The sequence below is a fragment of the Chrysemys picta genome, unplaced genomic scaffold, assembly GCF_011386835.1.
Source record: "Chrysemys picta bellii isolate R12L10 unplaced genomic scaffold, ASM1138683v2 scaf196, whole genome shotgun sequence".
In the NCBI taxonomy this organism is placed as follows: domain Eukaryota; kingdom Metazoa; phylum Chordata; order Testudines; family Emydidae; genus Chrysemys; species Chrysemys picta.
The window spans coordinates 33162-54813 of NW_027052903.1; the positions used below are offsets into that span (position 1 = coordinate 33162).

At 50.8% G+C, this 21652-nt stretch overlaps 1 long non-coding RNA gene across 1 annotated transcript in view; it reads left to right on the forward strand.

Annotated features, from left to right (window-relative positions):
• Positions 1-8270: 8270 nt before the first annotated feature.
• The window catches only part of LOC103307184 (uncharacterized), a 30713-nt gene continuing 17331 nt past the window's right edge, over positions 8271-21652 (forward strand). Inside the window, exons 1-3 of the long non-coding RNA XR_010595693.1 lie at positions 8271-12246; positions 14896-14916; positions 15303-15335. This is a non-coding gene — a long non-coding RNA (uncharacterized LOC103307184). The remainder of the gene's footprint in view (positions 12247-14895; positions 14917-15302; positions 15336-21652) is intronic.

Consider the following 21652-nt stretch of genomic DNA (forward strand, 5'->3'; position numbering starts at 1 on the left):
GGAGCTGGTCTCAGTGTGATGGAGGGGTAGGGTTACCATACGTCCGGATTTTCCCGGACACGTCCGGCTTTTTGGGCTCCAAATTCCCGTCCGGGGGGAAATCCCCAAAAGCCGGACATGTCTGGGAAAATCGGGACATGCGGGCCGGCGGCCGGCGGTCAGCGGTGCCGGGCCGGGGGCTCGGGGGCTCGGGAGCCAGCGGTGCCGGGCCGGGGACTCGGGGGTCGGGGGCTCGGGGGACGGAGGTCGGCCGGGCCGGGCCGGGGGCTCGGGGGCCGGCGGTGCCGGGCCGGGGGGCCGGCGGTCGGCGGTGCCGGGCCGGGGGCTCGGGGGCCGGCGGTCGGCGAGGCTGGGCCGCGGGTGCTCGGCCGGGGACTGGCAGTGCTGGGCGGGCCGACCCGGTCTAGGGTTACCATATTTTGAGCCTCCAAAAGGAGGACACTCCACGGGGCCCCGCCCATGCCCCCCCGCCCCAACTCCGCCCCTTCTCCAAAGTCCCCGCCCCAACTCCGCCCCCTCCCCTGCTTCCCACGAATATTTGATTCACGGAAAGCCTGAAGCAGGTAAGGAGGGTGTGGGGGGAGGAGGCGCGTCTCCAGCCTGGGTCGGCTAGGGTTACCATTCGTCCGGATTTACCCGGACATGTCCTCCTTTTTGTGCTAAAAATAGCGTCCGGGGGGAATTTGTAAATCACTCAAAATGTCCGGGATTTCCCCCCCCCCCGGCAGAGCAGAGCGAGCGGCTGGGAGGGCTGCAGGAAAGTCACGGGCTGGACTCCGGAGCAGCTGTAGAGGAGCTCCTCCTCCTCCCTCCCTCCCTGCATTCTGAGCCGGCAGCTCCTCCCCGGCAGCCCCGCGCCCGGCTCCAGCAGCACTGTGCAGGGCCAGGGACCGTGTTGTGTGTTGTGCTGGGGAGCGCAGCCACATCTCCGGCTCGCGCAGAGCCCAACACCCTGTTCTGAGCAGCAGGGTAAGGGGGCCAGGGGGGCAGGAGAAGGGGCAGGGAGGTTCTGGAGGGGGCAGTCAAGAAACGGGGGGGGGGTCGGGAGTTCGGGGGGGCTTTTTGGGGGGAGTGGAGAAAGTTTTGGGCAGTCAGGGTACAGGTAGGGGGTAGGGTCCTGGGGGCAGTTGGGGGGGGGTCTTAGGAAGGAGCAGTTAGGGGATAAGGAACAGGGAGGCTTAGGTAGGAGGTGGGGTTCTGGAGGGCAGTTAGGAGCAGGGGTCCCAGGAGGAGGCAGTCAGGGGACAAGGAGCGGGAGGGGTGGGGGGTTGGGAGTTCTGGGGGGGAGCTGTCAGGGAGCAGGAGTGGGGAGAGGGATCGGAGCAGTCAGGGGACAGGGAGCAGAGGGGTTTAGATGGGTTGGGAGTTCTGGGGGGGCTGTCAGGGGGTGGGGAGTGGTTGGATGGGGCGTGGGAGTCCCAGGGGTCTGTCTGGGGGTGGGAGTGTGGATAAGGGTTGGGGCAGTCAGGGGACAAGAGGCAGGGAGGCTTAGATAGGGGGTGGAGTCCTGGGGTGCAGTTAGGGGCAGAGGTCCCAGGAGGGGGCAGTCAGGGGACAAGGAATGGGGGGAGGGTTGAGGGTTCTGGGGGGGTGGGAAGTGGGAGGGGCAGGGGCGGGGCTAGGGCGGGGCTCCTCCCGTCCTCTTTTTTGCTTGCTGAAATATGGTAACCCTATGGAGGGGGAATGGGGAGAGCTGGGGAAGGGGATCTGGTAGCTGGGCCAGGGGAAGGGGAGTGAGACCCCTGCCCCAGGACTGTGTGAGCAATAGGCCCTGGCTGGGTGAAGGAAACCCACTCACAGGAAGGAGCCATGCAGCTTTTTGCCCCTCTCCATGTTAGCTCCACCCCAGCCTCTTGCCTACCCCTTCTATCTTTGCACCTTCCTCCATGCCTGGAACGCCCACCCTGACCTACTGCCCCAGGCCTGCAGACTTCTCCTCCTCCTCCTTGCTTACACCCATTAGTGAGCCCCTAAACCCAGCCCAGCCTGGAAGCTCCCAGGACAGGGACCATACGACATGCCCAGGGCACTGAGGGGGCTACAGAAATAACATGGGAGTAACCCCAGTAATTCTTCAGACAGAGCAAAGGGGTAAATAAACCAAGACCCAGAGTGTGGGGGAGAGACAGAAGGGCTGAAAGCGGAGCTGGGGGAAATAATGTACTGCATGTGTTGTATCCAGTGAGCTCAGCTTCTGTTCCAGTTTCTCAGCTGCCCACAAACTGACCACAATTTTTTCAGATTTATTTGTTATTCAAAAATATTTGCTAAATACGTTTGTCAAATACATTGATCTGCATGGGTTAGTTCTGATTGGACACACAGGTCACATGGGATTGTTTCTGAGTCCTGAATGGATGAATTTAATTCTTATAAACAGGATTTTGGTGCAAATATTTGTGATTCAGGCTTTGGTGGGTTTCCTTGCATTGTGAGAGTTATGCATGTGCTTGTTAGATTAGGGCCTTAATTTTCAAACATTGCTTCCCATGAATATTTTATAACATTCAGCAGAAATCCCTGGTTTGCATGGCCATTCCTACCAGGAAGCGCCTTCGACTGATTATACCTGGGGCGAATAGAGAAGGGGCAGGATCACAGCTGAAGGGAGTTCATGGGAGCCAGGCACCTCACTCACACAGGCACTCTTGAAAATACCACTCAGCTTCTGTCTGAATCTTTAAGTGCCTAAATAGCTTTACAAACCTGGGACAGAGACTAAGGGCAGAGTTTGGAAGGTCTGTGGGCACCTAAAGATGCAGTTGGGTGTCTAGTGGGATTTTCAACAGCATCGAGGTGCCTAACTCCCATTGGAAGCTCAGTGCCCAGACACCTTTGAAAATCCCACTAGATACCTATCTGCATCTTTAGACATCAAAACACCTTTGAAACTTTGGGCCCAAGTGACTTGCCTAAGGCCACCCAGGGCGTCTGTAGCAGGGCAAGGAATTGTGCAGCCTGACACTGGAACTTCTTTCAGAGCTGCACCTGAAGCATCTCAGATCCCCTGAGCTCTGTCAGCACAGGCAGTGGAGTGTTTAATTATCATTTCCTATCAGTGTTTTCTGGAGCACATGGGCTCAGCCTTGCTATTACCCCAACTCAGGGCCTCTCTGTCAGATAAGAGTTCAATGATGTGCAATAAAAAAGGAGACTCTGACCCCCAGAGGCTCCCACTGGACATCGCTCCCCTCTGCAGCTCAATCAACTGATGCTTATTGTTACCCTTTGTCCCTGATGCTCGTCACTTGCCCCTTTCTGCTGCTGTTACCCAAGGTCATCATCTCAGCTGGATTGTAAATGATGGGGGAGGGGAGAATGCCCTGAGTAATGATCGGGAACAGTTGGACAGTAACTAGGGTGTCTTGATAGCTTTTCCCCTTAATTTTTAAATAGGATTTTTCTCTCCCATTCTCACCTCTTTCCTTGGAAACAATAATATGGCCACATAAAAGAACAGCTGATAAAATCACATTGTTAGTTTCTCTTTGCTCCTTCCTCTTCAGGAACTTGGGGTTTGCCACATTCAAAGTGAAAGCTGCACCTGAGTCTTATCTGAGCCTGGATTGGGCTGGGCTGTGAACGTCAGACTCTGGACCACCGTGTCCCTGCAGAATCACTCGGGTCAGCGCAAGGGCTGTTGTTACTTTCTGACATTTTCATTTTCAGGGACAGGGTGGCGGAAACCCAGAGGAGATTTCACAGAGGAGACAGAACTTTGTGAGCTCAGCTCAGTGCCCCCCTGTAACAATAGCCCAGGGGTTGCTAGGACCCTAACAATGCACATAGCAATACACAGGTGATGAGCTGTGCGCTAGGGTCAGTTCCAAGGCCCAGAGAGTCTCAGATACGTCAGAGCCCACTGATAAGAAATGTCATAAGAACATAAAACTGGCCACTTTGGGTCAGACCGGTGGTCCATCTAGCCCAGTATCCTGTCTTCCAACAGTGGCCAATGCCAGGTGTCCCAGAGCGAATGAACAGAACAGGTAATCATCAAGTGATCCACCCCCTGTTGCCCATTCCCAGCCTCTGGCAAACAGAGGCTAGGGACACTTCAAGAGCATGGTTTTGTATCCCTGCCCACCCTGGCTAATAGCCATTGATAGATCTATCCTCCATTAACTTATCTAGTTCTTTTCTGAACCCTGTTATAGTCTTGGCCTTTACAATATCCTCTGGCAAGGAGTTCCACAGGTTGATTGTGCATTGTGTGAAGAAATACTTCCTTATATTAGTTTTAAACCTGCTGCCTATTAATTTCATTTGGTGACCACTAGTTCCAAATGTGGGATTGGAAGGGCCCTGGAGATGTCAACAAGTCCCAGGGCCGCCCAGAGGATTCAGGGAGCCTTGGGCAAAGCGGGGGAGCTGCAGCACTTGTACTCACCCGGCGGCGGTCCGGGTCTTCAGTGGCATTTCGGCGGCGGGGGGCCCTTCAGTCGCTCCGCGTCTTCGGCAGCACTGAAGGACCCCCCACCGCCGAAATGCCACCAAAGACCTGGACCACCACCGGGCCAGGGCTCGCGGGGCCCTTGCAGGGCCTGGGGCAAATTGCCCCACTTCTCCCCCACCCCGGGTGGCCCTGCCAAGTCCAGCCCCCTGCACTGAGGCAAGGTCCAATAAACTGACAGGGGTTCACCCTTGTCTCTGGGTGCAGTGGGGGAGGGGCATCCTCAGACAAGGCTTTGTGCAGACCTCATTTTGCTGCTCACAGGAGGCAATGCTGGGTAAGCCGAGGGCAGCAGAGAACAGCAGGAGGGAAGGGAGAGGGACTCAGCAGGGAGCCCAGCAGGGACATGGGGTGCTGGGCACACAGGTACTATTGCTGAGATGTAACGTGTTTGTCTATAATGCAGCTGCCACATTCAATAGGAGCAAGGCAGAGTATAGCACAGGGGAAGAGGGGTATGTGTGTGTGTGGTGGGGGGGGGAGGGGGCAGCCAGAGTTGGTGTGCCAGGCTGGGCTGTCACCATGTGCATTTTCGGTGAGACCTTGCTAGAAAGGGATTAGGCAGAGGCAGCAGGCCCAGTAGTTAGAGCAGGAGATCTCTGGGAAGGATCCACTGCTGCAGGGAATCTGTGGGGGCGTGGGGGTGGCTGAAGGCAGAAGCCAGCAGAGCCATGTGCCAGGAATCTGCCCAGGCAATAACTCCAGGCCTGCCTGGCTCTGGGGCATGTCTACACTGGCTGTACTGCCGAGTTTGGCCAGCCAGGCTGGGGGGAAGCAGCCAGGCCTACGGCCCTTCTCTGGGTGGGGAGGAGAGGGGGCAGTGGCTGCAGGCAGGAGAGGGGGTGGCTGAAGAATCCACATGTGACACAAAGGTATTATATCTCTCCCCTCCCCGAAATCCCACTGCCTCCTGCTTCTCATTCAGGTGTTGGCCCTCACTCATTTGCTGGCCCCAAATGCAGTGTGTGTGTGTGGTGTGTGTATGTCATGTGAGGAGGGCAAGGGTTGTACTGGTACCGCGGGGCTGTATGGGACCCCAATGTCTCTGGGCCCCCTAGAGCACACACTGGTCAGTAACCCTGGCCCAGATCAGCAGCCTCTTGTATCGCCTCTTGTGTCACCCTCTTGTAATGTCAGAGGCGGCAGCTCCCCTCCCGTGAGAACGGCTTCGGGATGCTGGGGGAGGGGAAGGGGAGCTCTTCCTGTGGCAGCCCTGATCAACTGTTCAGCCCCAGGATGTGGGAAGAGCAGCGTGGTGGAGGGATGGAGCTTCCTGTATTATCAAGGGACAGGTTCCAGACTGTCCAGAATCACATCACCGTGAGAACATCGTGTGCTAGTTGCTGACACGGCCTGGCTGTGGATTGGAGCTGCGCAGGGAGCCCCATGTACCTGTATGCAAGGGAGCGCCTGTGGGGGGCAGCTGCTGCAATGGGTAGGCTGGGAGGCTGTGGGCTGAGGAGATGGTTCAGCCTCGTCTATGCAGCAAGATGAGCAGCAGCCCCTCCTGCCAAGTGGAGATGCAGCGGATAGTAGCAGAGAATGCTTTCCCCAGGAGAGATGACACCAGCTCCCTGACGGGAACAAATTGTACCAACAAAAGGGCCACAGGGCGGCTTTTTCTGGCATACCTATGTGGGCTGGGGGTGAGGCGGGTTCAAACTCCTAAGCAAGCTAGCTTTGCCAACACAACATTTATCTGTAGACCAAGCCACAATCTCTCGGGGCCTCCATAACACTGACACTGTCCATTGTAAGGGACTCGGTACAGTGGTGAGGCCCTTTCAGAACAAGAACGACTAGGCCAGCTCAACGCAGGCTGCCCCCCCCACACACACACTCACAGAGTCCCACATGGGCACTTGCAATTTTTGTCCTCAATTTTTTTTTAAATCGTATAAAATTCAGAGAATTGCAGCAGGATTTCAGAATGTCCTGGGGCCTAGGGCCCCTCATTTTAGCACCTCCCACACAATCTCCAAGAGCATCCCAGTGGCATCAGCTCCAAGTCAGGGGGATTCCCAGATTCCCTCAGGGCCACTCCCAAAGGAAGCCAGTCCCGGGGGCCCAGTGAGTGCGACGTGGCCAGTGAGTGTTAGGGAACGTCCTGCCATTTACCGCCCTAGGGACTCTTTGCTCATGAGGAGGAGTGAAACAGCCACAGGGAGCAGGACTGAGACCACCAAAGCGTTGCTGTACCCATCATGGAATCATAGAATATCAGGGTTGGAAGAGACCTCAGGAAGTCATCTAGTCCAACCCCCTGCTCAAAATAGGACCAACACCGAATAAATCATCCCAGCCAAGGCTTTGTCAAGCTGGGCCTTAAAAGGATGGTGTCATGAATATAAAGGGAAGGGTGACCACCTTTCTGTATACAGTGCTATGGGGTCCCTCCTGGCCAGAGGCACAAAATCCTCTTACCTGTAAAGGGTTAAGAAGCTCAAGCTGGCACCTGACCAAAAGGATCAATAAAGGGACAAGATACTTTCAAATCTGGGTGGGGGGGAAGGCTTTGTCTGTCTGTTCTGTGTGCTTGCTGGAGTCAGATCAAGGAAGCAAGCAATCCAACTCCTATAGAGTTAGTAAGTATTTAGCAAGGAAATGTGTTAGTTTACTTTTATTTTGGCTTGTGTTTTCCTTTGTGTAAGAGGAGGTTTATGCCTGGTTTTGCATCTGAAGAAGTGAGGTTCTTACCCACGAAAGCTTATGCTCCCAATACTTCTGTTAGTCTCAAAGGTGCCACAGGACCCTCTGTTGCTTTTTACAGATTCAGACTAACACGGCTACCCCTCTGATACTATGCCTGGTTTTGTAACTTTAAGGTTTTGCTTAGAGGGGAGATCCTCTGTGTTCTTGAGTCTTTTGTTATTCTGTAAAGTACTTACCATCCTGATTTTACAGAGGTAATTCTTTTACCTTTTCTTTAATTAAAATCCTTCTTTTAAGAACCTGATTGATTTTTCATTGTTTTAAGATCCTAGGGTTTGGGTCTGTGTTCACCTGTACCAATTGGTGAGGATATATTCTCAAGCCTGCCCAGGAAAAGGGGTGTAGGGGCTTGGGGAGATATTTGGGGAAGGTAGGTCTCCAAGTGGCCCTCCCTAAATCTTTGTTTAAATCACTTGGTGGTGGCAGCGTTACCTAATCCAAGGTACAAGGAAGGATTTGTGCCTTGGGGAGTTTTTAACCTAAGCTGGTAGAAATAAGCTTAGGGGGTCTTCATGCGGGTCCCCATGTCTGTCCCCTAGAGTTCAGCGTGGGGAGGGAACCCTGACAGATGGAGATTCCACCATCTCCCTAGATAACCCAGTCCAGTGCTTCACCACCCTCCTAGTGAAATAGTGTTTCCTAATATCCAACCCAGACCTCCCCCACTGCAACTTGAGACCATTGCTTCTTGTTCTGTCATCTGCCACCATTGAGAACAGCCTAGCTCCATTCTCTATGGAACCCCCCTTCAGATAGTTGAAGGCTGCTATCAAATCCCCCCTCACTCTTCTCTTCTGCAGACTAAACAAGCCCAGTTCCCTCAGCCTCTCCTCATAAGTCATGTGCACTAGCACCCTAATCATTTTCATTGCCCTCCGCTGGACTGTCTCCAATTTGTCCACATCTCTTCTGTAGTGGAGGGACCAAAACTGGACACAATACTCCAGGTGCGGCGTCACCAGTGTCGAATAGATGGTCTGCTCTGTGCTGCAGACTCAGCCGTGTGAGGGGAGTTGGTCCCAGCACAATAGAGAGGGGATGGGGAATGGGGAGAGCTGGGGAAGGGAATCTGGTAGCTGGGCCAGGGGAAGGGGATAGAGGAAAGAACCCAGGAAGCTTTTTGCCCCTCACCCTATGTGTTAGTCCATGCCAGCCTCTTGCCTGCCCCTGCCCAATGTCCTTCTATCTTTGCATCTTCCTCCATGCCTGGAACACCCACCCTGACCTACTGCCCTGGGCCTGCAGATGTCTCCTCCTCCTCCCTGCTTACACCCATTAGTGAGCCCCTAAACCCAGCCCAGCCTGGAAGCTCCCAGGGCAGGAACCATAGAACATGCCCAGGGCACTGAGGGGGCTACAGAAATAACATGGGAGTAACCCTAGTAATTCCTCAGGCAGAGCTAAGGGGTAAATACAAGTCAGGAGACCAAGACCCAGAGAGTGTATGTGTGTGTGGGGGGGGGGGCAGGGGGGATTGTGGGGGAGGGACAGAAGGGCTGAAAAGCAGAGCTGGGGGAATAATGTGCAGCATGTGATGTGTCCAGTGAGCTCAACCTCCATTCTGGTTTGTCAGCTGCCCAAGAACTGATCATAAATAGTTGCTAAATACGTTTGTCAAATACATTGATCTATGTTGTTACTTTCTGACAATTTCATTTTCAGGGGCAGGATAGCAAAACCCAGAGGAGATGTCACAGAGGAGACAGAACTCTGTGAGCTCAGCTCAGTGGCCCCCATAACAATAACCCAGGGGTCTCTAGGACCCTAACAACACACACTGCAATACACAGGGTGATGAGATGTGCCCTAGGGACAAACCCAGCAGCCAATGGGAATCTCACCATTGATTGCAATTGGTCAGGCTCCAAGTCCCAGAGCGTCTCAAACAGAGCAGAGCTCATGGATAGAAATGTCAGGCTGGATAGGCCCTGGAGAAGTCACCAAGTCCAGCCCCCTGCGCTAAAGCAGGGTCCAGTAAACCTGACTGGCAGGGCTTCACCCTGGTCTCTGGGTGGGGCAGAGGCATACTCAGACCATGCTTCATGCAGACCTCGTTTTGCTTCTAACCCAAGGCGATGCTGGGCAAGCCAAGGGCAGCAGAGAACAGTGGAAGGGAAGGGAGAGGGGCTGAGTGGGGAGCCCAGCAGGGACACGTGGTGCTGGGCACACAGGCGATATTGCTAAGCTGTAACGTGTGTCTATAACGCAACTGCCACATTCAATAGGAGCGAGGCCGAGCAGTGTGTGGGGGAAGGGGTGGCAGCCAGAGTGGGTGTGCCAGGCTGGGCTGTCACCATGTGTGTTGTCTGTGTAACTTTGCTAGAAAGGATTAGGCAGAGGCAGCAGGCCCAGTGGTAACAGCAGGAGATCTCTGGCCCTATTTACAGCTGAGCTAATGGCTCCCTGCCCTTTACTGGTCCCCCCGATATGCTGAGCTGGATGGGCCTGTCTCCAGTAATTCCCTCTAATACCTTCCCTCTGCCCAACCCCGCTCCCTTGTCCACATCTGTACTGGTGGCCCCTCTCTGGGAAGTTCAGGAGGGGTGGGTGGTGCTGTATTACTCTGAGGTGGGTTAGTGATGAAGGAGCGATGAAGGCCACAGTATAGTCAGCACATTTGTTTATTCCCCTGTTCGCTGTTAATGGTTATCAGTATCAGTGATGGTGTGTTAGTGCCTAGGAACCCCAGTCACAGATGTGTAACAAGAGACTCCCTGGCCCAGAGAGCTCACAATCTACACAACAGACACAACAGGAGTGAGGCCTGGTCTACACTACGAGTTTAGGTCGAATTTAGTAGCGTTAAATTGAATTAAGCCTGGACACGTTCACACGGCTAAGTCCCTTTTTTCGACTTAAAGGGCCCTTTAAACCGATTTCTTTACTCCACCTCCAACGAGGGGATTAGCAATAAAATCGGCCTTAGCAGGTCGGAATTGGGGTAGTGTGAACGGAATTCGACGTTATTGGCCTCCAGGAGCTATCCCACAGTGCTTCATTGTGACTGCTCTGGACAGCACTCTCAACTCAGATGCACTGACCAGGTAGATAGGAAAAGCCCCGCGAATGTTTGAATTTCATTTCCTGTTTGCCCAGTGTGGAGAGCACAGGTGACCACGCAGAGCTCATCAGCACAGGTAACCATGGATGGAGTCCTAGGATCGCAAAAGAGCTCCATCATGGACCGAACGGGAGGTACGGGATCTGCTCGCCATATGGGGAGATGAATCAGTGCTAGCTGAACTCCGTAGCAGTAAACGAAATGGCAAAATATTAGAAAAGGTCTCCAAGGCCATGAAGGACAGAGGCCATAACAGGGATGCACAGCAGTGCCGCGTGAAAATTAAGGAGCTAAGACAAGCCTACCACAAAGCCAGAGAGGCAAACAGAAGGTCCGGGGCAGAGCCGCAAACATGCCGCTTCTACGCAGAGCTGCATGCCATGCTAGGGGGTGCAGCCACCACTACCCCAACCATGTGCTTTGACTCCTTCAATGGAGAAACACACAGGTAAGCAGGTTCGGGCTATGAGGAAGATGAGGATGAAGATAATGTAGATAGCTCACAGCAGCAAGGAAGCGGAGAAACCGGTTTCCCCAACAGCCAGGATATGTTTATCACCCTGGACCTGGAACCAGTAACCCCCGAACTCACCCAAGGCGTGGTCCCAGACCCTGAGGGCACACAGGGGACCTCTGGTGAGTGTACCTTTGTAAATATTACACATGGTTTAAAAGCAAGCGTGTTTAATGATTAATGATTAATTTGCCCTGGCAATCGCGGCTAGTACAGCTACTGGAAAAGTCTGTTAACGTGTATGAGGATGGAGCGGAAATCCTCCAGGGACATCTCCAGAAAGCTCTCCTTCATGTACTCCCAAAGCCTTTGCAAAAGGTTTTTTGGGGAGGGCTGCCTTATCCCGTCCGCCATGGTAGGACACTTTACCACGCCAGGCCAGTAGCACATAGTCTGGAATCATTGCATAACAAAGCATGGCAGCATATGTTCTCGGTGTTTGCTGGCATGCAGACAACATCCATTCCTTATCGCTCTTTGTTATCCACAGGAGAGTGATATCATTCACGGTCACCTGGTTGAAATGGGGCGATTTTATTAAGGGGACATTCAGAGGTGCCCGTTCCTGCTCTGCTGAACAGAAATGTTCCCCACTGTTAGCCACGCCGTGGGGGGGAGGGGTGAAGTGATCATCCCAGAGATTTGGGGGGGGTGTTAGTTGGGTTTGTGCTGCATGTTAACCCGGAAACCGCAGCCCCTTTTAAATGGCCAACCCAACGGGTGCTTGGTATGGGAAAGGAGGGTGCTACTGTTTGAAACCATTCCCACATGTTAAGAAGGTTAAAAAAGCCAAAAGACTGTGGCTTACCATGGCTGCCTGCAAGCCGAAATCTGTTGCCTGGCACTGCGTGAGTGATCTCTCACACCAAACCGGCAGGCCCTCAATATAAGAGGAAAAATGTGACCTTGTAACGAAAGTACATGTGCTGTGTAATGTGAACAGCAAAATTTAACGTGAAAGAGTGTACCCATTGTTCTCTAAAATGTGTCTTTTTTAACCACCTCTCCCTTCTCCTCCACCAGCTGCAAATGTTTCTCCTTCACAGAGGCTAGTGAAGATTAGAAGGAGAAAACGGCAGACTCGGGATGATATGTTCTCGGAGCTCCAGATGTCCTCCCACGCTGACAGAGCACAGCAGAACGCATGGAGGCAGTCAATGTCAGACTACAGAAAAGCACAATATGAACGAGAGGAGAGGTGGCGGGCTGAATCGCGGGATGAACAGAGCAAGTGGCGGGCTGAAGATGATAGGTGGCGTCAGCTTGCAGACAGAAGGCAAGAGTCAATGCTCTGTCTACTGGAGCATCAAACTGATGTGCTCCAGCGTATGGTTGAGCTGCAGGAAAGGCAGCAGGAGCAGAGACCGCCGCTACAGCCCCTGTGTAACCAACAGCCCACCTCCCCAAGTTCCATAGCCTCCTCAACCAGACGCCCAAGAACACGGTGGGGGGGGGCCTCCGGCCACCCAGTCACTCCACCCCAGATGATTGCCCGAGCATCAGAAGGTTGGCCTTCAATAAGAGTTAAAGTTTTAAACTGTAGTGTGTCCTTTTCCTTCCCTACTCCCCCACCCATCCCGGGCTACCTTGGCAATTATCCCCCTAGTTGTGTGATGAATTCATAAAGAATGCATGAATGTGAAGTAACCATGACTTTATTGCCTCTGCATGTGCTGCTCGAGGGTGGGAGGGGAGGGTGGGGTGGTTGGTTTACAGGGAAGTAGAGTGAACCGGGTGGGGTGGGGGCGGACGGTTCATCAAGGAGAAACAAACAGAAGTTTCACTCCGTAGCCTGGCCAGTCACAAAACTCATTTTCAAAGCTTCTCTGATGCGCACCGCGCCCTGCTGTGCTCTTCTAACCATCCTGGTGTCTGGCTGCACGTAATCAGCAGCCAGGCGATTTGCCTCAATCTCTCACTCCGACATAAATGTCTCCCCCTTACACTCACAGATATTGTGGAGTGCACAGCAAGCAGCAATAACAATGGGGATATTCTTTTCGCTGAGGTCTGAGCGAGTCAGTAAGCTGCGCCAGCGCGCTTTTAAACATCCAAATGCACATTCTGGAAAAGACCTTTCCAACACTCAGCTGGACAGCATAGCAGAGTTCATCAAACAACTGGGGTTAAAACCAGGAAAAAGGGGAAGGGAAGGGAATGTCTGTGGGGAACATGGCAAGGAGCTCACATGGTTCTGTAAGGAGATTGCCAAAGCTCTTTGTGAAGATTGCAAAGGATCCCCGACTCACCGCTCTCACGCTGTGATTCCCATGGCAAAGGCTGCTCATGGGTCCAAGGTAGGGGTGTTTTGCTAGCTAATTAAATCACTTCAAGGCCCTGTGTCACCCCCTCTCTGGACTGACGCCAGTCTGCTGTGGGTGGGCCTAACCCCAGGATCCCATGTGCTTCTGGGCCTCTCAGACACACTCCCAGCTGCAGACCCCATGTCTGCCACCCTGCTTTGTGGAGTGCTCCTGCACAGCCCAGCTGCCTTAACCCCACGAACCAGTGCTGCTGCCCTGCCAAGCTCCAAGTCACATACACACGCTCCACACACTGTGCAGATTTCCAGCTTGCTGTGCGCACGCTGAGTTCTCAACTGACCCTTTCAGGGACAATGTGTCAGCCGAGTCGAGAACACTGGCCTAGGAAAGGGATTTCTGAACCATGGGCCTTTGTACCAAAAAAAAAAAAAAAAAAAAAAAGCCGCAATCGCGATCTGCGGCGGCAATTCGGCGGGAGGTCCTTCACTCCCAGGCGGAGTGACGGACCCTCCACCGAATTGCTGCCGAATACCTGGAACTGCCGCCCCTGTCCGGAACGGCCGCCCCAAGCACCTGCTTGAGAAGCTGGTGCCTGGAGCCGGCCCTGATTCAGATGTACCAATAGTCAAAAAGGCTATTAGCTGTAATCTGTGCAATTTAAATGAACAAGTCTACAATCCATGATCCCATGGTCCTACACCACTCCGAGCCTAAGACGGGTTGACATATTTTAAGGACAATGAAGCCATCAAAGCCAGATGGAAGGAGCATTTTGAGTCACTCCTGAATCGTGAGTCAACCGTCTCTAATGCCACCATCGAATCTATACCTCAGTGACATGAAAGAGAATCTCTTGCTGATCCTCCTGCCCTTGAAGAAGTAACATGATCCATCATGCAAATGAAGAACAGCAAGGCAGCAGGGCCAGATGCTGATGACATCCTCGTGCACACTAAGACTGACCTTCAGTCCACACTGGATTTTTTTGCACAAGCTCATCGAAGCCTAGGACTCTGACTCAATATTCGGAAGACTAAAGTGCTCCATCAGCCTGCCTCAGGCCTTTTACATAACCCATAAGACAAATATGACTCCTACACTCCTTTAGGGATGCAAACCCAACTGTCTGGAGAGGTACCACCGACAATGCTTCTGGAAGATCCTTCGCATCAAATGGGAAGATTGCTACGCTAACGCCAGCATCCTCACTGAAGCCAATGTCACCAGCACTAAGCAATGATTCTCATGAACCAGCTTCATTGGGCTGAACATTGTGTGCGGATGCCATACTCTCGCCTCCCAAAACAAGCCATCTACTCTCAGATCACCCATGGTCAGAGATCCCGTGGTGGTCAGAGGAAACGCTACAAATAGACACTGAAAATGTATCTCAAGAAAACTGATGTGGACATCACAAGCTGGGAGGAGCAAGCCACCAACTGACCTCAGTGGTCAGCCTCCATCAGGTAGTGGCCCGCTTCGAGGAGAAGCGCCTTTCCCTCAAAGCTGAAGGAAGGAAAAAGAACTTTCTCACAATGGGGAGCTGACCCGCTAGGAAATGTCTGTACCTACTGCGGGCAGATCTGTGGTTCCAGGATTGGACTCCTGAGATATCTCAGGACCCATAAGTAAATCTGTGGTAGAGATCATCCGCGAACCAAGGAACTGCCGATGATGATGATTTCAGCTGAAAAATGTTGCCCAACTCTAGTGATAAAAAACGTCACAAGAGAGCATGCCCAAAACAGGAAACAAACAAACAAAAACTGCCTGTGTTTGACTTTGCAAACATAACAAAATGGATGAAGGTAGCAGGGGTGGGGAGAGAACCACTGTACTAAAATTTTTAACAGCTATTACACATTATTAATTCCTCTTTTTTGTCTTTTAGAAGAAATTCTTGCTGAACTTGGTAAGTTCAATTTTTCCTATTCCTTGTTTCTGGAGTCCCCTGAAACCTCTCCCACTAAGGGATGAGGCTTTCCTGACCTGTGCATCCCCCCAAAAAAACAACAGTCCTACATCTCCTTCCTTTCCTCATCTTTCCCCTCCCAATTCTGCCAGATCATCACACCTCTCTGCCCCCAAGTTCTATCCTCATCCCACATAGCCGACTCCTCCCTGCCTTCACTTGACCCCACTTGATCACACGGTGCATTTGAGACAGGTGTGTTTTAAACCACTGACTGTAAATCTGTCCCTCTCTTTCACAAGCACAACACATTGTGTTCAACCGTTGGAATATCACCATAACCATGGCAGAACGAAAGCTCATAATTTGCCTTTTTCTCCTTCTAGCAACCTTGCGATCTGAAATGAAGAAAGACAAAGGTAATTTCTGGGACCAGTGGGGTGTATTCAAAAGACTAGCAAAGGGGAAATAAACACAGCTTCTGCTCTTCCTTTAAGATGAAAGAAGAAGGGCTGAAACACTGTTTTTTAGAATGTGATTGTTCAATATATTAGCAATTCAGGTCCTGCCTAGGACCATGGAGGGCAGAGGGAGGCAGGGAACGGAGCAGAGCAAAGAGGAAACCAGCAAACTGAAAAGGCCAGAGGCTGTCTGGGCAGCAGGCTATTGCTGCTTTGCCGGCTACTGCTGGAGGAATCCTTCTGGCTGCAGGGGCTTGGAACACCTCTAAGTTTTCCTGCTGTCATTTCCCCCATCGCCATGTGGCTGGGCAAGGAGGTTACATGGGGCTGGTTCCCCTGTGGTCAGGGGGACTCTGGTTGGGTCTCAGCCCTGGCACCAGGTGCTTTTGTTGCTTCTCAAGCTCTTCTCTCCCACCAGAGAAATGAAGAGCCTGATCGAACATTGTGCCAGCAAAATCAGCTGCCTCAATTGTTCTCCAACCATGTCGTCCGCTCCCTACTCAAATCCCTCCCCTGGCTCCTCTTCTACTTCTGCAGCAAATTGTAGCTTCTCCTCAATGCCAAGGATCAGCACCCAGGAGCTGGATATTTTGTAAGAGGGGCTGCTCTCCTGTCCTGGCATCTGTGGGGTGTCCCACAACCTCAGCCAGAGGTGGATGAATTTCAGGTTCAGAGATGGGCTCCCAGGATGATCAGGGTCATGGAGGGCCTGCCGTAAGAGAGGAGACTAAAAAAACTGAGCTTGTTTTGGGTAGCAAAGGGAAGGCTGAGAGGGGATGTGATTGCTCTTTGCGAATGCATCAGGGGAGTAAACAACATGGAGAGAGATGAACTGTTGAAGCTAACAATCAAATCGATCAAGAAGAAATGGGGATTATCTGGCCTTGAATTCAATTCAGGCTGGGAACTAAAGGTTTCTACCCATCAGAGGAGTGAGGTTCTGGAGCAGACTGCCAGGAAGTGTTGTGAGAGAAAACAACAGGTATTTTCAGGTATTTAAAAGGGTGTCATAAGGAGGAGGGAGAAAACTTGTTCACCTTAGACTCTAAGGATAGAACAAGAAGCAATGGGTTTAAAGTGCAGCAAGGGAGGTCTAGGTTGGACACGAGGAAAAAGTTCCTAACGGTCAGGGTGGTTAAACACTGGAATAAATTGCCGAGGGAGGTTGTGGAATCTCCATCTCTGGAGATATTTAAGAGTAGGTTAGATAAATGTCTATCAGGGATGGTCTAGACAGTATTTGGTCCTGCCATGCGGGCAGGGGACTGGACTCGATGACCTCTCGAGGTCCCTTCCAGTCCTAGAATCTATGAATCTATGAAACAGAACTAATGTTAAAATGGAACTTGCTAAGTTTTTTAATAGGATTTTATGAAGGGGCTGTGATGGGGATCCCAGGATGTCACCTGGACTGGGGGACTGCTGAGCCCTCTGTCCCACCACTGGGTGGTTGTTGGCAAGCTACAGACCTCTGGCAGGTTCTGCATTTACACGGATATCCACAGGAAGGGACACACCTAGCTGAGTTACATGAATGCTTCTCCCAGCCACTCATGAATCGTCAGCAGAGAGGCTCCAGCCAATCCTCACAGCTCCCCAGCCTAGGACCCCAGAGCTGAAGTGTCTTGCGCTGGTCAGAAGCCTGAGCAATGTAAGTTCATTACCCAGTCTGCCCCTCCCTCAATGTGGAGAGGACACACACTAACCTTTGTATCCTGAGCTGAGATTTTCCAAGCACTTCAACTATTTTATGTAAAATATAAAACAGATTTAATAACTACAGAAAGATAGATTTTAAGTTATTATAAGTAGCAGACATAGAGATCAAAGTTGGTTACCTAAGAAAGAAAAGTAAATTTGCAATCTGAGTTCTATAAACTAAACAGGATTTGAATCAAGCAGTGTCTCACCCTGACAGATGGTACAAACAGGTCACAGATCTTCAATACAGTGGCTGGGTCTCTCCTCCAGCACCGGACCACCCTCCACAGTTCAAAGTCTTTGTCCGCTAGATGTTTCTTCCAGATGTTGAGTTGTGGCAGGAGTGAAGCCAATCACGATGTCACATCCCTTCTTTTATAGTTTCTTCCAGTTTGCTGCAAAGATCTATGCTTGCGAGGTGGGGGTCTGCCTCCATTGGTCAAGTAATCTCCATTGTCTACGTGACCTCTCTGAGAAATCTTCTGGGATGGCTGCTGGGAAAGTGAATTCCCTTTAATGGCCCATCAGCACATCTGGCTACTCCATTGTTGCACCTGAAAGGCTGGTTGTGGATGTTTCCAACCTCACAACATATTTCAGTAACACACACCTTGCAAAACTTCATAACTTCACATACAATCATAGCACATACAATCCAACAGGATATTAATGTTAAACAGATCAAGAATTTTAAAATGATACTTTACAATGGATACTTTGTAGGAAACATCTCATAATTATATGATGGGGTGAATATAGGGATTTCAGGGGGCTGCTTTGAGGTACAAAGTGCCACAGGAGCTGTCTGTGAGAGCAGGGGACTGGAGTAAGTGCAGGCTTCACTAGGGAAAAGGTCCAGGTGTATATCAAGGTAGGCTGCATGGATGTAGCTAACAGTGAAGTCTGATAATGGAGCAGCAACTCTGCTGTAGTTAGGATTGAGACTCGCAGTTTAAAAGATAACTTTTCTCACTGAGCTAAAACTGATTGAAAACTGCTCTGCCTGATGGGAATGGTATGTTGTGGACATGGTGGGACACAGCTTAAAAGGGGCAGAACTAAGGATGCTTTGAACAGGTGGCATGTAACTTAACTTTGTATTTCCTGGATTTCAGAGGTGTTAGCGCAGTGTACAGTCCAGCCCAAGGTGTGCACCATCATCTCTGACACAGCTGTCATTTCAAATAGCAGCAAAGCAGGGTACAATGGATTTACTGAGTACATGTTGTCGTTTTCAGTCAGACAGTGGAAGAGATAAAATTTTCCATCGAATGGAGGAAATCTGTTTCCCTGCTGTATATTCAAAGCAACGTGCTGTAATTTCAGACAAGAAAGTTTACTTCACACCTTTTGAAATTCAGGAGAATAGCAATGGTTGAGCATCAGAGAGCACAGTTATTTTATAACAGTGCCATTGCTTAGTCAAAGAGCTGAGGTATTCAGATGTAACAAAGGTCAAAAAGTCTATCAGCTACAACCTCTCCAACTTAACGCCTCTGCTCCCTGGTCTGTGCAGGCAGACTGGTTGGTGAATGACAGAGTCAGAGAAAGAGCTGTTGAAATAATTGATTTTTTGTTTGTCTGGTAGTTATAAAAACTTCAAAACTATTTCATTGTGATTTGGGGCTTTTGAAAACATTGTTTAAATTAAAAGCTAAGTCAGTTTGGAAATGAAGGGCTAGATTTAAAGAGGTGGTCAGTGATAGCAGGGGACTGGCTCAATGATTCAGGTGGTTCCTTCCAGTCCTATGTTGTTAGGTTTCACAAGGTGCCTTAGGCCAGATCTACACCACAAACATCTCGGTATAACTACGTCACTCAGGGATGTGAAAAATTATACCGACCTAACCCTGGTGTAGACAGCGCTTTGTTGACGAGAGAGCTTCTTCATCTCTGCAGTGCTGTACATGTAGACAAGCCATGACGCGTCATTCTAAAAACTAAGGAGCACCTCCTTAGTTTTTCGAATGATGCGTCATGGCTTGTCTACATGTACAGCACTGCAGAGATGATGTCCCTCTGATCACCGATAGCCCAGTTATTAAGTCACTCAGACGAACTGCGGCGGCCCAGCTTTGAATCCCTGCTCTCCCCTTTCCTAGGCGAGTGCCCTAACTGCAGGGCTGCTGGCTATTCTAAGTGGGTCTCTCTCAATCTCTCTGTCGAAGCTGTTCTAGGTGGTATAAATCATTAAATAGTCTTAGGCACAGAGACTGAAACCCAGGAGCTCACCCCTCCCCAGTGACCATCCTAATCCCTACCCTACAGAGCCTACACTTGTTTTCTGGGCCAATGAGTATTAAATATTAAGGTACATAAGTATTTTCATAAATATTCTCTAAGGTATATTAAGTATTAAACATATAAAGGTGACAGCCCTGCCAGAGTTAAGGTTTAGATCAGGCCTGTGTTTGAAGCTGGTCTTTCCTAACTGCTCTAAAATCAGCGTGGTTCCTTGGATTGCCCTGACATATGATGTGGCTCCTGGGAACACAGGTTTCTATTACTGATCCATATTTGACCATTTGACTTTGCAAAAATACAAAAAAGGACAGTGGAGAAAAAATACCTCTATTATGAAACATCTTAACAACTATCATCATTTTCATACATTATTTATTTTTCTTTATTTGTCTTTTAGAGGAAATTCTTGCTAAATCTGGTAAGTTCCATTTTCCCTCTTCCTTCTACCTGGAGTACAGAGAAACACCTCCCACTAAGGGATGGGAGTTGTATGATCTTTTGAAAATTGTTTTTAATGTGGAACCTTAACATTTTATTTCTACACATTTAAGAATCTGATTAAAAAACTAGAAATAAATAAGTTAAAAGGTCTTGTTAGAAATGTTTGCTGACACCTCTTCTTGCTGACACCTCCACAAGCTGTTTTGTTTTCAAATATAGCAATATTTGAAATGTATTCATTGTTATGTTTTTTAAATGTGTGAGAGATTGAAGAGATGAATGAAAAGCATAGTTCCACTTTTTCTACAATGAACTGGAAAAAGTATAGCTATATATATAGCACCACTTAAGAGCTTAAAATAAGAGTCTAGCTAAGGCTTGGTCTACACATGAAAATTCTATCAGTGTAGCTACATTGGTCAGGGGTATGAAAGTCTTCCAGGCCAGTGGAAGAGTGCTTCCATCACCTTAGCTAACATCATTCCCCCTTGTGCTCCGGGGGGAAAGGGGGCTGCACACTCCGGCAGATCAAAGCAAGTTCGATATAACGCGGTTTCACCTATAACGCGGTAAGATTTTTTTCGCTCCCGAGGACAGCATTATATCGAGGTAGAGGTGTATCTGACTGATTTGCAGAATATTGGCTAAATCAGCTAGGGAGAGAAACCTTTCTCTAGACATTGTCCTTCCAGAGATCTGCTTTGTTGGTGGAAGAAACTGTTGTTCTGAGATTATTTATTATTATACCCAGGGATTTCAAAGGAGTTTGAATCCTCCTTTTATCTCTGGCACTAAGTTCACTTTGAAGCTCAGAAGCAAACTCTGAGTGCACCTCAGACTGCTGTAGGAAACGAACAGGATGGTGGGAAAAAGGTCTGGGATAAGTTTAAAGAATTATCATTAGTGCAGCCCTGTGGGTTTGGGTGAAATATAACACACCCAGAGCCTTCTGCACTCAGGCCCAGATCCACAAAGGAACTTGGGCACTATGCCTAACTTTCAGCTAGCCCCTCCCCTCCCCCCCCGTGGCATCTACAAAGCCTCAGTCAGGCACCTAGGCCCCTGATACCATGTGTGGGGAGACGTGAGGCCTATGAATGTGATTCACACAAACTAGGCAATGAGAGATGCTCAGAAGTGGAGTGTGACCCTTGCTGGAGAAACACAGCCCAGCCCTGGACAGTGCTGCAGCGGCGTGGCTCCAGCAGGGCCTGAGCTCCCGCCGCTCGGCCGCAACTCGCAATCCCGCCCCTTACCTCGCGGCTCTGAGCGGGAGGAGCTCAGGCCCCGCCCGAGCCATGCCGCTGCAGCGCTGTCCAGGGCTGCTCCTGGATGCGGCGCGCCGTGGCGCTGGGGGATGGGGAAAGGCAGAGGCGGGGGGGAGCCTATGACGTTCTCGTGGGGGCCCCTGCGGGGCCTGGGGAAAATTGCCCCACTTGCCCCCCCAGGCAGCCCTGGCTATAGGAAAGAGAAGACGTGAGGGAGGAAGAGGACACAGGAAGTGAGGGGCAAAGTCTCACATCCCAGGTGGTGGTGGGTTTTAGCCAGACCCAATGGAGGTAGTGATGTCATCTGGGTCCCACATTCTGGCCTGGTCTGGTCAGGTGCCTTTCAGGCTCAGGATGACAAAGATCCAACGGTGTCATGGGGGATCCCGGGGTTCCAGGGGACAGTGGGGGTGGCAGCCATGATGATGCAGCTCACTCCATTCAGTCACCCCTCCCCCCATCAGCAGTGAGTCTCAGACTCTCCTGCCACAGGCTTTTCTTTCAAGAACCCCACAGGGAAGGGAGAGGTGGAATAGCTCTGTTCACTCATTATATTGTCCACCAATTACACCCAGTTTCTGACACACCAATTTTGGTCTCCTTAGTACCAGTCCCACACGT